Source organism: Papio anubis, chromosome 6 (genome assembly GCF_008728515.1).
Source record: "Papio anubis isolate 15944 chromosome 6, Panubis1.0, whole genome shotgun sequence".
Lineage (NCBI taxonomy): Eukaryota > Metazoa > Chordata > Mammalia > Primates > Cercopithecidae > Papio > Papio anubis.
In genome coordinates this window covers 144,539,805-144,553,590 of record NC_044981.1, presented here as the reverse complement: position 1 = coordinate 144,553,590, position 13,786 = coordinate 144,539,805, and the positions used below count along the sequence as shown (strand labels likewise).

The following is a 13,786-nucleotide window of genomic DNA, read 5'->3' as shown; positions in this document are numbered from 1 at the left end:
GATTTGTATCCAGGACTTTTACAAGTCAACAATAAAAAGACAATCTGATTTTAAAGTGATCTGAATAAACATTGCTCCGAAGAAGATATACGCATGACCATAAAGCATGTGAAATGATGCTCAATAGTATTAGTCATTGGAGAAATGCAAATCAAAACCATAATGAGATACCATGTCACAGTCCGTAGAAAGGCTATCATTTTTTAAAAAGACATAAAAAGCGTTGACGAGGATGTGGAGATATTGGAATCCTCATACATTGCTAGTGGAAATGTAAAATGTTGTAGCTACTTTGGAAAAACAATTTGGCAGTTCCTCAGAAAGTTAAACACAGAGTTACCATGTGACTTAGCAACTCTACCCCCAGGTGTTTACCCAAAAGAAATAAAAACATTTTTACACAATAGCCCATATACAAACATTCATACCAATGTTATTCATAATAGCCCAAAAATAGAAATAACTCAAATGTCTGTCCACTCATAAATGGATAAACAAAGTGTTACATACACTCCCACAAATGCACTCACATACAAGGGTGTGTTATTCAGCAATAAAAATGGAGTACTGATACATGCTACAACATGGATGAACTTTGAAAACATTATACTACATGAAAGACCCCTGACACAAAAACCACATATTTTATTATTCCACATATATATGAATTGTCTATATATATAGGCAAATTCATAGAAACAGTAGATTAGTGATTGCCAGGGGCTGAGGGAGGGGGAAATAGGGAGTGATTGCTAACGAGTATGGGGTTTCCTTTGTGCATGATAAAAATGTTCTGAAATTAGATAATGTTGATGGTTGCACAATTCTGAAAATGTACAACCACTAGAAACCGCTAGACTGTGCACTTTAAAAGTGTAAATTTTATGGTATCTTTAAAAACTGTCAATCATTTAAAAATTACATTTTAAAACAGGAACAATTTAAGGTTAGAAAAGATTCATTTTGAAATAAAAATAAGATTGCTAGAATTTTTTAAAAAATGACATGGAAGCTGGGCACAGTGGCTAACCCTTGTAAGCCCAGTGCTTTGGGAGGCTGACGTGGGAGGACTGCTTGAGACCAGGAATTCAAAATTGGCCTGGACAACATAACGAGACCGCCAGGTGACCCAGTAAGACCCTGTCTCTAAAAGAAAAAAAGAAAATGGAAGCAATAAAGAGCAAAATTGGAAAGCGACAAAAATCAAATCAGTGAATTTGAAGCATTCAGAGAAAAGTGATAAAGGAATGAATAAAATGAGAGAAAAGATGATGTATTAATGGAAGACGATGATGGATCTAGAATATCTGATAAAAGATTTCAAAGAGAATGAACAAAAATCAAAGAGATAATTTTTAAAAATTTCCGAAAGCATGCCAAGCCAAGTTAAGATCCAATCAGGTGAAGAGTTGTTTTTTGATTGTGTTGTATTACTATTGTTACTGTTGTTATTGCTGTATTTTTATTATTATTAGCCAGCTTAAAATGTCTGTTTTTAACTGACAAATAATAATTGTATATATTTATGGGTACATTATGATGTTTTGATCTATGTATACATTGTGGAATGATTAAATCAAAGTAATTAGTACAGCCATCAGCTCACCTACTTAACATTAGTTTATGGTGAGAACATTTAAAATCTACTTAGATTACTGAAATTTATTCCTCCTATCTAACTGAAACTATGTACCCTTTGACCAACATCTCTCCTTTTCCCACCCCTACCCTCCCCCCTTTCCTAGCCATTGGTAAGCACCATTCCACTCTCTGCTTCCATTAGTTTAACTTTTTTTTAGATTCCACATTATCATTGAGTTCATGCAGTATTTGTCTTTCTGTGCCTGGCTTATTTTACTTAGCATAATGCCCTCCAGGTTTATGCATATTGTTGCAATGACAGAATTTCCTTCTTTCTTAAGGCTGTATGGTATTCCATCATGCATATATACCACATTTTCATTATTCATTCATCCACTGACACTTCAGTTGCTTCCGTATCTTTACTATTGTGAATAGTGCTACAATGAACACTGAAGTGCAGATATCTCTTTGACATACAGATTTCAAGTCCTTTGCATATATACCCAAAAGTGGGATGGCTAGATTATATGGTGATTCTGTTTTTAGATTTTTGATGAGCCTCCATATTATTTTCCATAATGGTAATGCTAATTTACATTCTCATCAACAGTGTACCAGGGTTTCCTTTTCTCTACGCCCTTGTCAACCCTTGTTATCTTTTGTCTTTTTTTTTTTAACCATAGCCATTCTAACAGGTGTAAGATGATATCTCATTGTGGTTTAAATTTGCATTTCCCTAATGATTAGAAATATTGAGCATTTTTTTCATTTCTCTGTTGACGACATGTATGTCTTCTTTTGACAAATGCCTGTTAGCTTGAACTTGTTGCCTGGAAAATTATGGAGTCTACTTCATGTTGTATTGCAGTAGAACATTAAGGCATGATCTTGGAAATCTGGGTCCCAGCTCTGTTACTTACCAGTAATGTAGCTTTGGGCAAATCATTTCACCTCTTTGGGCCTCAAGTTCCTCATCTGCTTTAAAAAAAAAAAAGAAAGGAAAAGCTTGAACTAGATGACTTTAACACAATTCCTTAAGCAAAAGATATGAGCCAGGAGACAGATAGAAAGTAAGGCAAGAAAGCTAGACAGTAGAAGATAATAAGGAAGTCCTTATCTACCAGAACTAAAATTTTGAGGATGAGGTGAGAAGGGGGCGGGGTGTACAAGCAATCCTGACACTGTCCGTAGTGCTGAAGTGTCATTATTTTGTCTGGGTGCCAGTTGGAGGAGTTAGGAATTGCTTTGGTAAGCAGTATGGAGATCTGACAATTTTAGAGCAGAACAGTGAAACTCTGAGCTCATTCCCATCTGTGTATTTAACTACTACAGATTCTGATTATTCCCAATCCTATATGTCTAGTATTGACCTTCATCCTGATCTCCCAATACGTTTTCCACCATCTACCAAGTATTACCTGCATTTTTACTGTATTGAATTTACTTCAAACTCAACAGGTACAAAAGTGAACTTATCATATTCATTAATGATCCTGCTTCTTCTCCTGCATCTTCTATCTTGATTAGTGATACCAAGATGTATCCCTTTCCCCAAGCCAAATAACTAGGGGAGACTTACATGATTTTACCATGCCCACCATCTATAGTCAATTACCAAGTGTGTCCTGCCAGTATTGCCCATGGATACATCTTACATTCATCTCTTTCTCTCTACCCCACTGTGGATGGATTTATTTAGGTTATAAATGTTTTTTGGTTGGACTACCATAACATCCTCTTCAATAATATTGTCTTCAATTTTGCACCCTTCTAATTTACATTTATGGCCAAGCTAGTTCCCTGCTAAAAGCCTTCTCTGACTTTAGTTGTATATAGCACAAAATCCAGGTTACTCAGAATGGCATTCGAGGACACGTCATAATTTGTACAAGGAAAAAGATTCTGAAACAGGATATTTATTAGGGAGTTCCCAATGGATCAACATCTGTAGAAGAATGGAGAAGGAAACAGGATTAGGTAAAGGGAGAAGTTGAGCTGTGATCCAGCCCCAATAAAAGTTGCTCAGCCCCCGCCTTGGGTAGCTCTGGAGCTGGACTGGCTGCTCAGAATTGCTCCAAGTTGGATCAAGTGGGAGCCAAAGCTTTATAAAACACACTGGTCAAGCATTGGATGCAAGATGTCTTTGGAAGGAAGAAAGACCTTGGGTAATGCTACAATTTGAGGGTTGTCTTCTGGCATCATTGTCAGAAACTGGGAGAATAAGTCCTTCATTCCCAAAGGTGGATCTCAGCAGCACATCAGAAAATCCACAAGCCACCGTATACTTGTATACTTGTCTACCTCTACACGTCCTCCTCTGTGCTTCCTTGACTCTGCATTTACTTTATCATACCGTTTACTGAACTCTATTTTATTCCCTCTTTACTTTTCTGTATTCTTCACTAGACTGTGAACTCTGTGCAACAAATGCTGCTACTATATAAATCATTGCTTTATCCTCAATGCTTGCAGCATTAAACAATTTATAAAATAAAACATTAAGCACTTTGGGAGGCCGAGGCAGGTGGATCATGAGGTCAAAAGATCGAGACCATCCTGGCCAACATGGCGAAACCCCACCTCTACTAAAAATACAAAAATTCACTGGGCAAGGTGACAGGTGCCTTAGTCCCAGCTACTCGGGAGGCTGAGGCAGGAGAATCTCTTGAACCCGGGAGGCAGAGTTTGCAGTGAGCCCAGATCGTGCCACTGCACTCCAGCCTGGCAACAGACTGAGACTGTAAAAAATAAATAAATAAATAAAAATAAAAGAGAGAAAGAAAAAGAAAAAGAAAACATTAAATGAATGAACACATATTTCCTTTCTCCCCATTCTTTACTCCTTGTTGCTCTAGTAAAACCAAACTACTTGAGGTTTCCTGAATTTTCCAAGCCTTTCTTTGAGTCCATGCTTTGGGTGTGCTAGAATGCCTTTGACTTAGTCATCAGCTGAATATCTACTTCTCTTTCAAAAGTCAGTTCAATTGTTACCTTTGGAAAACTTTTTCCCAGGCACAGTCACAATCTTCATTCTCTGTGTTTCCTCAGAACCCATTTTGTACCAACTACACTCCTATTATTTTAAATTTACATGTCTGATTATTTTCAGGGGGTATGAGACCTTGAGCCTCATCTATTTGGTGTTCTTAGCACCTATAGAGACCTGGCACACAGTGAAGAAAAAAAGAATGAACAACAAATATGTGATTAAAGTCAGGCTCTAGGATTACTAACCAGGAAGTAATGTAAAGAATGAACTAAAAGGGAAGGGAGTTATATGGGAGAACATCGTTAGGATAACCTAGAGGCATGTGACGGTGGACACTGAATTTGCTAAAATTCCTTTCCTGAAATCAGTGTTTTCCACATGCAAATTGAAGAGCAGAATGATGATATTAGCACAGTTGTAACTTTGCCTAACATGTCTTAGTCATGTAGTGTCCCAGTCTACTTCTTATGCGATGCTAGTGTAAGGGTGTCAAAATCAAATGCCTTCAGGGTCCAGGAAGATTACCTAAGTGTCTAAATGTTCAGTGGGCCTATGGGAAACAAAGGGCCCACTTGAGGGGCATTCAATTTCAGTTTTTAAATAATGTGGTCACCAAACAGAACAAGTGTTAGGGCCTGACGTGGCCTACAAACCCCCAGTTTGCCGCTTCCTCTTTTACAGATTTTGAAATCACATTTTTTTTTTTTTAACTACAATGGAGCTGAGTGGGAGGAGATATGAATGACACTTTCATCCTTGTAGAAAAAGAGGGTTGTTTCTGTATTTCTAATAAAAAAGTAGAATTATTTTTGAAGTGGCTTCCTTCTCTGCCAGGAAGCCAGGAAATCAGATTAGAAATTTCACTGGCATAAAAAAAAAAAAAGGTGGCTGGGTACAGTGTCTCATGCCTGTAATCCCAGCATTTTTGGAGGCTAACACAGGAGAATCACTTGAGGCCAGGAATTTCAGACCAGCCTGGGCAACACAGTAAGACCCCCACCCCAGCTCCAAAAAAATTTAAAAGTATTCTGGGCATGGTGGCATGAGCCTGGAGTCCCAGCTACTTGGGAGGCTGAGGTGAGAGGATCACTTGAGCCCAGGAGGACGAGGTTGCAGTGAGCCCAGGTCACACCCCTATACTCCAGCCTGGGCAACAGAGTGAGACCCTTCTCAAAAAAAAAAAAAAAAAAGTCTTTCCTTGGCATTGCTTTTTTTTTTTTTTTTGAGAAAGTTTATTTTCTTCTTATTAAAAAAACAACAATCTGTTAAAATATTTCAAAAATATAGAAAAGTTTAAAAATAATCCCTCAAAATTTCACCACCAGTGAACAACCTTGACTATCATTTTAGTTTATGCATCAGATATTAGGTGGGATTGTAGGACTGACATGTGTACTCAGAACTAGGTGGCAGGTAAGCAGGAAAGCAATTTATTTCTAACTAGCTGGGTTTCTGTAACTAATGATCTAACACAGCTAATAAAGACATTCTGGGCCAGGTACAGTGGCTCACACCTATAATCCCAGCACTTTGGAAGGCCAAGGCAGGCTGATCGCATGAGCCCAGGAGTTGGAGACCAGCCTGGGCAACATGGCAAAACCCTGCCTCTACAAAAAAAAATACAAAAATTAACTGGGGTTGGTGGCACACACCTGTGGGATCACTTGAGCCCAGGAGGTCGAGGCTGCAGCAAGCCAATATCATGCCTCTGCACTCCAGCCTGGGCAACACAGTGAGACCCTGTGTCAAAAAACAAAACAAAACAAAACAAAAAGAAAAGACACTCTGAGATGACTCTGAAGTGCCTGACTAAAACCAGATGGCCGCAGGGCCTGACAATGAGGAGGAGTTTACTGCTGCGCTATTATTGCTGAAACGGAACTTGGTTTTGAATCCACAACAGAACCATTGTGCTGGTGACATTTGCTTTGAGAAATGAATACTGGGTTGACAGTACACAAGAGCTTTTCAGTCTAGTCCATAAAGAACTTTCACTTGATTGCCAGCTTCTTACCAGTAATTCAACATAGAAAAGTACAGTTTTTGACCTTAAAACATTTAATACAATTCCTAAAATTAAAAGATGTGGATTTTAAAAGTCAAATGAGACCACATGACAATAAACAGAATCACAGGTTTTGTTTGTTTGTTTTTTACAAGAAATTGTGTTTACATTTAGAGCATTCTGTGCTAAGGTATTCTCTGGCTCATGTGTAGACTCCTAAGGGAGAGAGGAGTTGAGAAGTAGTTCTCTAGAAGAACTAGAGAGACAGATGTAATTATCCCTGATACTAATTAGCAGAGATCTGGAATGAAAGAAAACTCAATAACCTCATATTCAGACGATTTTTTCAACATGTTCATTATTAATAGTAAGCGGACCTCATGTTAATTTCAAAGAAGACTTAACAGATTTCAAAATATCTGAAGTTCTTCTATTTTTTTCCTATAAAATTTTTGTAATTTTTAAAAATAGTATTTTGGAATTCCCTTGAAATTTTCCTGCAATGTCACTGGTATATTTGGTGATAGAGTTTTAAGAATATCCCCAGTGAGGGCTTAGAAAAATTTAATTCATTATAAATAGATCTATTTTACTTTAATTATTATTCTATTATAATTATTTATTTATTTGTTTATTTATTTTTTTGAGATAGAGTCTTTCTCTGTTGCCCAGGCTGGAGGGCAGTGGCACGATCTGCAACCTCCACCTCCTGAGTTCAAGTGATTCTCCTGCCTCAGCCTCCTGAGTAGCTGGAATTACAGGTGTGCCACCATGCTTGGCTAATTTTTTTGTATTTTTATTAGAGAAAGGGTTTCGCCATGCTGGCCAGGCTGGTCTCAAACTCCTGACCTCACGCGATCCACCCACCTCGGCCTCCCAAAGTGCTGGGATTACAGGCATGAGCCACCACACCCAGCCTGTTATAATTACTTCTAATCATAATATTTCTTTCTTACAGGCCACTGCATGTTCAGACCATTTTTCCACATGTAATTAGAAGTATAAAGCCTGTATTGCACTTAAATATCATCATACTGTTTTAACAGATTTTCATCTACATTAAAATTCACTTTAAAATTATTACTCTTAGAAAAACAATCAAAGAAAAAGTATGGTGTCTCTAAGGTTTTGGATATTCTAAAAGGAAGCAGCTGTTCTTTCAAGCTAAATATCATAAACTGATTTTATTAAATAAGGTCTTACATTTCATAGTGGCAGCAGTTTATAAATACAGGCTTACTAATTCATTGCTTTCTTTTATTCATTAGTTATGTTTTGGTACTTTATTTAAGTACCCGAGTGGATTATACTAGGTACTGCAATTCAGAAACACAGGCTGTCTGCAGGTGAGACACAAGTTTCACCTCCAGGGGTACACAGTTTAATTGCAACAAAATGTTTTGTTTTTGTTTTTGTTTTGTTTTGTTTTGAGACGGAGTCTCGCTCTGTCGCCCAGGCTGGAGCGCAGTGGCCGGATCTCGGCTCACTGCAAGCTCCGCCTCCCGGGTTTACGCCATTCTCCTGCCTCAACCTCCCGAGTAGCTGGGACTACAGGCGCCCGCCACATCGCCCGGCTAGACTTTTTGTATTTTTTTAGTAGAGATGGGGTTTCACCATGTTAGCCAGGATGGTCTCGATCTCCTGACCTCGTGATCCACCCGTCTCAGCCTCCCAAAGTGCAACAAAATGTTTTAAAGAAGGAACGCTTCACTGTGGAATAAGGAAACAAGTGACTTGTTACCCAAAGAGCACAAGGAACCCCTCCACTGCTGAGTTGTTCACGTTTTCTTGGTTTATGCTTCAGGTAGAGGTAAGTGAAGCTTCAAATAATATTATGCCCTATAGCTTCAAACTGGAGAAAAACAGCCCTTACACCCCTGAAATATGCATGCATGCCTGAGCATGCACACACACACATACTTTTACCTTGCTCTAAATTTTTGCTCATGTACTTAGTAATAAAGTGTTATTTTTAGACTTCACAGCTCCAATATGGAAAGGTGTTTAGAGCCTGGATCTAGAAGTTTATGTCTTTCTTGAAGTTCCCGGGTCATAATAACCACAGTGAGGACAAAGTCACCAGAACAATGCCAAACCAGGAGATATGGCCTGAATTTTAAGGAAGACAAGTTTTTATCAGGAATAACAATGAAAGAGGTTGAAATCATGGAGTTATTATTAAGAGAAGTTGTGGAGTAGTTATTCCTAGTAGCCTCTAAGTAGCAGTTGATCCTAAATCACAAAGGTGTGTACTTTTCTAGAGATTCCAGACAAGATAATTTTGAAGGTTCTTATACTATGATTATGAAAACCCAATAACTACGTTTTAATGTAGTGCATTGTGTTTTTACCACTTAAGATGGCAGTGATTTCATCAGACAGCTTTCTTTTGGGAAGACTTCCAAACCAATCTTTGGGGGAGAAATTAATCTCTTTTTTGCCAAGCTGGTGGGGTTTTCTTTCCCCACATTGAATGTTTATATGGAAAGATATGAACCATAAGCATCTTTATATAAATACTTATTCTTTTTGCTTTTTTTGGCTGCATTGTAAGGAGTCATTTGGCCTAGAGGGAAAGGAGGGTAACATTCCCCATGTCAAACTACAACCAATCTTCCTTCTCCTTTCCCAACTCCAGCAGTAACCATGGAAAATCAGTGCAGCATCCCGGTACATTTGCGGTGTGGTTTGACAAAGATCATAATGTTCTTGTCAACATAGGTAACAGATCAATGTCCATCTGTAGATTCCAGTGCTTTTTCTTACTAAGAAGTGATTAATATGTCTACTACAGCTACCTAGTTTTGTAAAGTATATAGTTAATTAAAGGGCAGGATTCAAAAACATGATCAACTCTGTAAAAGCCCTGAGCTTACTCAGCTGTTTCTTGCAAACTTCAACCTGTGGGGTACAGAGACATTTGTTGGGTCATGGCATGCTTGCCTCCAGAGAAGATCGTTTCAAAGACTGGGCCTTTTTTTCAGGTAGCCTAGATGCAGGACACAGAGTCACTCATTTTGCCAAAGTCCCTTTTTGCCTTCTCAAACCGACTTTCCTTTCAAAAAGCTATGTGGAAAATTAATGTGTAAATTTTCAATGATAATATTTTCTCTTTGTTTGGTTTTCCCCGATGATTTCATATCTATACTAAACATCCATCCCAAATAACTTACACAGGAAGTGGAGACCAAAGCTAAAACAAACTCACACCCATTTCTCTGGCAGCCTATTTAAAAAATAGCGATTAAAAATCAAAACATTAAACATAACCCTTTCTGGCAAGATAACTCTCCCCTAGGTTACATTGGAAAATTCTCCCCTACATTTACATGGCATCGTTGTTGTTGATGATCTTAGTTTTCATTATTGTGGCCTAACAAAAATGGATAAAGCTTAAAGACTAGCCTGAGCAACACAGCAAGACCCGAGCTCTACAAAAAATTTAAAACACTGGCTGGGCATGGTGACACATGCCTGTTAATTACTAGGGAGGCTGAGCTGGGAGGATGGCTTGAACAATCCTCCTGTAACTAGGAATTCAAGGTTACAATGAGCTATGATCGCATCACTTCACTCAGGCCTAGGCAACAGAGCCAGATCCTGTCTCCAAAAACAAAAAAAGAAAGAAAAAAGTTTGGCCGGGCGCGGTGGCTCAAGCCTGTAATCCCAGCACTCTGGCAGGCCGAGGCAGGCGGATCACGAGGTCAGGAAATCGAGACCATCCTGGCTAACACGGTGAAACCCCGTCTCTACTAAAAAAATACAAAAAACTAGCCTGGCGAGGCGGCGGGCGCCTGTAGTCCCAGCTATTCGGGAGGCTGAGGCAGGAGAATGGCGTAAACCCGGGAGGCGGAGCTTGCAGTGAGCTGAGATCCGGCCACTGCACTGCAGCCCGGGCGACAGGGCGAGACTCCATCTCAAACAAAAAAAAAAAAAAAAAAGAAAGAAAGAAAAAAGTTTACAGATATTTTGACACCGCAAAGAAATCTCATAAATATCTCATAAATTGTGAGTGATCTGCAGGAAATGAAAGCCCAGTGTTGTTTCTTTTTACACCACTCCTGATGGGGCCAAACACTTTCTTTACACCCGTGAATGCAGTCTGTCGTGGCATGTGGGTGTACATCCTTCTCTCTTAAGACAAGACATAATAGTCACCCATAATCTTGTAATCTCACATAACAAGGCATTTTGATCTGCAGTCCTGGTTGTTTTCTTTAAGCTAAATTTTATTTCTTTTATTATTATTATTGGTTTAGAGACAAGATCTCACTATGTTGCCCAGACTGGTCCTGAACTGCTGGGCTCAAGTGATCCTCCCACCTTGGCTTCCCAAAGTGCTGGGATTACAGGTGTGAAGCACCGCGACTGGCCCCTTCAAGCTGAATTTTAAAGGAAGTTAGAATCTCATTCTCTTACATTTTTGTAACCAAGAAATGAACTCTGACAGTAGAGACTATTAATATACTAATTATTCCCAGCATTGTATACTTCATGTGAAAGGCAGATGAAGAAAATGAAGAACCTGTCTTCTGTTCTACTAAAAGGGAAATTTAGTTTTCCTTAGTTGTATCTGTAATTGTCCTTTTGTTTTTAAGAATATAAGAATATAAAAATTGCAATAAAACAACATACGAGGTTGACCAATGGAACAAGTATAATATAGCACTTAATAACATGTAAAGAAACTATTTTAAGTACCTTGTTTTAAAGTTAAGTAATGACAGCCTCCAGTTAACAAACCAAAAATAAACTCTAATCATTTCTTGGATTTCAGACATTTTTTTCTTTACAGAAATTATGTGATATATAGTGTTCCTTTTACTGGGTCAGCCAACAAAAGTATTTACGTTGATAAAAGCAAAATACTTTTTGTAATCAAATATTCTAGTTCACAATGAAAAATAATTTTAAAGTGTGATGATTTAGCACAAGTAAACAAACTTTAAAAATACAACAAGATTGGCCGGGCGCGGTGGCTCAAGCCTGTAATCCCAGCACTTTGGGAGGCCGAGGCGGGCGGATCACGAGGTCAGGAGATCGAGACCATCCTGGCTAACATGGTGAAACCCCGTCTCTACTAAAAATACAAAAAACTAGCCGGGCGTGGTGGCGGGCGCCTGTAGTCCCAGCTACTCGGAGGCTGAGGCAGGAGAATGGCCTGAACCTGGGAGGCGGAGCTTGCAGTGAGCCGAGATCGCGCCACTGCACTCCAGCCTGGGTGACACAGCGCGAGACTCCGTCTCAAAAAAAAAAAAAAAAAAAATACAACAAGATTTTTATTTTTCATGAAATAAACAATAGTGAGTAGAAGGAAATTTTGAGGATGTTCTTGAGAAGAACTTTTTGACACTTTAGAAGTTGATAGGGTAAAGCACACCTTAGACTTTCCTTTCACTTGATACTAATATGTCCCCAATCCTGTTCTCCCATCATTAGAGTTATTTTTAGGGGTCACAAATGGAACAAACGTAAAGAAAGAATGAGGGATGACAGTGGAAAAAATAGAGGTAGAAAAGAGAGGAAGAAAGGAGAAAAAGGAGGAAAAAGGTAGTAAAAAATGTTCTCGAAACAGCTGGCAATAGTTGGAAAGTGAGACAAAAAAGTGCATAGGTTAAAGATGATAAAAACATTGCTTAAGGAAGAACCAAGCAACCTGAGAGTTCTGAAAATAGGGGAAATGGGGAATGCTTGGAATGTGTATGATTCTCCAGAGGAAACAAGGTTGAGAAAGAAAGACAGGAACTCGATTCATTCCCAAAGTGGGCCACTGGTTGCCCATGAAAGGCCTGTGCAGCCTGGTGCTCTCTTGACCAAGGGAAATATGGATTGGAGGAGTAACTTCAGGTAAAACCAAGGTCTGTGGAGATGGAGGGTCCATGTGCTCAGAAGATATATGTTCTAAATGTGGCAATACATTTTTTTTTGAGACAACTTTATTTATGTATCATTTAAATACCTTTAAAATCACCTGTTTTAAGTGTACAGTTCAATAATTTTTAGATGTACTGTTGTGCAACCGCCACCACAAACTAGTTTCAGAACATTTCTCTCACTCTAGTAAAATCTCTCCTGCTTCATTACACTTACTCTTTGTTCTCACTTCCAGTCCCAGGCAATCACTAATCTGCTTTCTCCATATATAGATTTTCTTTTTCTAGCTATTTTGTATAAATAGAATCATGCAATGTGTGGTCTTCTGTGTCTGTATTCTTTCTCTTAGCATGTTTTTGATGCTATCCATGTTGTAGCATGTGTCAATGTTTATTTTTATTATTAAATGGCTTTCTATTCTGCTTAAAGATAAACACATTTTATTTTTCCACTCACCAGCTGATGGTCATTTGAGTTATTTCCACCTTTTGGCTATTATAAGTAATTCTGCCAAGAACACTTGTGTGTTGAGGTCTTTGTGTGGATGCCTATATGCATTTCAAGCAAAACATAACTAAGAGATCCACCTGTTCATGGAAAACACAAATATTTAGGCCTGTTGTGTTCTACAATTCTAGGATCCAAAACTTCACATACACACTCTCCACATGGCAACCAGAATGGACTTTTAAAAACAGAAAATCAGATCACATCTCATCTGATTAAAATTTCCCAGTGTTTTCCCATCACACTGAGAATGAAGCCTACATGCCTTTCCATAGCCACAGGACTCTACCTCATCTGACCTCAGCTGGCGTGTCTAACTTTATCTCGTAACCACTTCTCTCACCCTCAACTTCACTCATATTAATCTTGTTGCTCCTCAAACATAAAAGCTTATTCTGACCTCAGGGCTCATACATAGTCTATTTCCTTTGCCTAGAATACTTTTCCCTGATATTCATTTGACTCAGTCCTTCTCATCCAGGTTTCCCCTCAAATGTCATTCATGTAGAGAAGCCTTTGAAGCCTGCCCTATCTAAAACAGCAGCCATATCTCTCACAATACTACCTTACCTTGTTTTTCTTGAGACGGAGTTTTACTCTTGTCACCCAGGCTGGAGTGCAATGGCATGATCTCAGCTCACTGCAACCTCCGTCCACCTCCCAGGTTCAAGTGATTCTCCTGCCTCAGCCTCCCAAGTAACTGGTATTACAGGTGCCCGCCACCACACCCGGCTAATTTTTGTATTTTTAGTAGAGACGGGTTTCACCATGTTGGCTAGGCTGGTCTCAAACTCCTGACCTCAGGTGATCCACCTGCCTCAGCCTCC

At 38.9% G+C, this 13,786-nt stretch overlaps 1 protein-coding gene across 5 annotated transcripts in view; it reads right to left on the bottom strand.

Annotated features, from left to right (window-relative positions):
* Positions 1-13,786, bottom strand: part of CEP85L (centrosomal protein 85 like) — a 238,224-nt gene that overhangs the window by 204,494 nt on the left and 19,944 nt on the right. For 3 of the 5 annotated variants that reach the window (XM_021937935.2, XM_021937937.2, XM_021937936.2), the window contains one exon: positions 2,505-2,559. The gene's annotated coding sequence lies outside the window, so the exon portion shown is untranslated. Of the gene's footprint in view, positions 1-2,504; positions 4,093-13,786 lie in introns of those variants that run through there. The other 2 variants (XM_031667467.1, XM_021937941.2) reach the window with 2 other exon arrangements.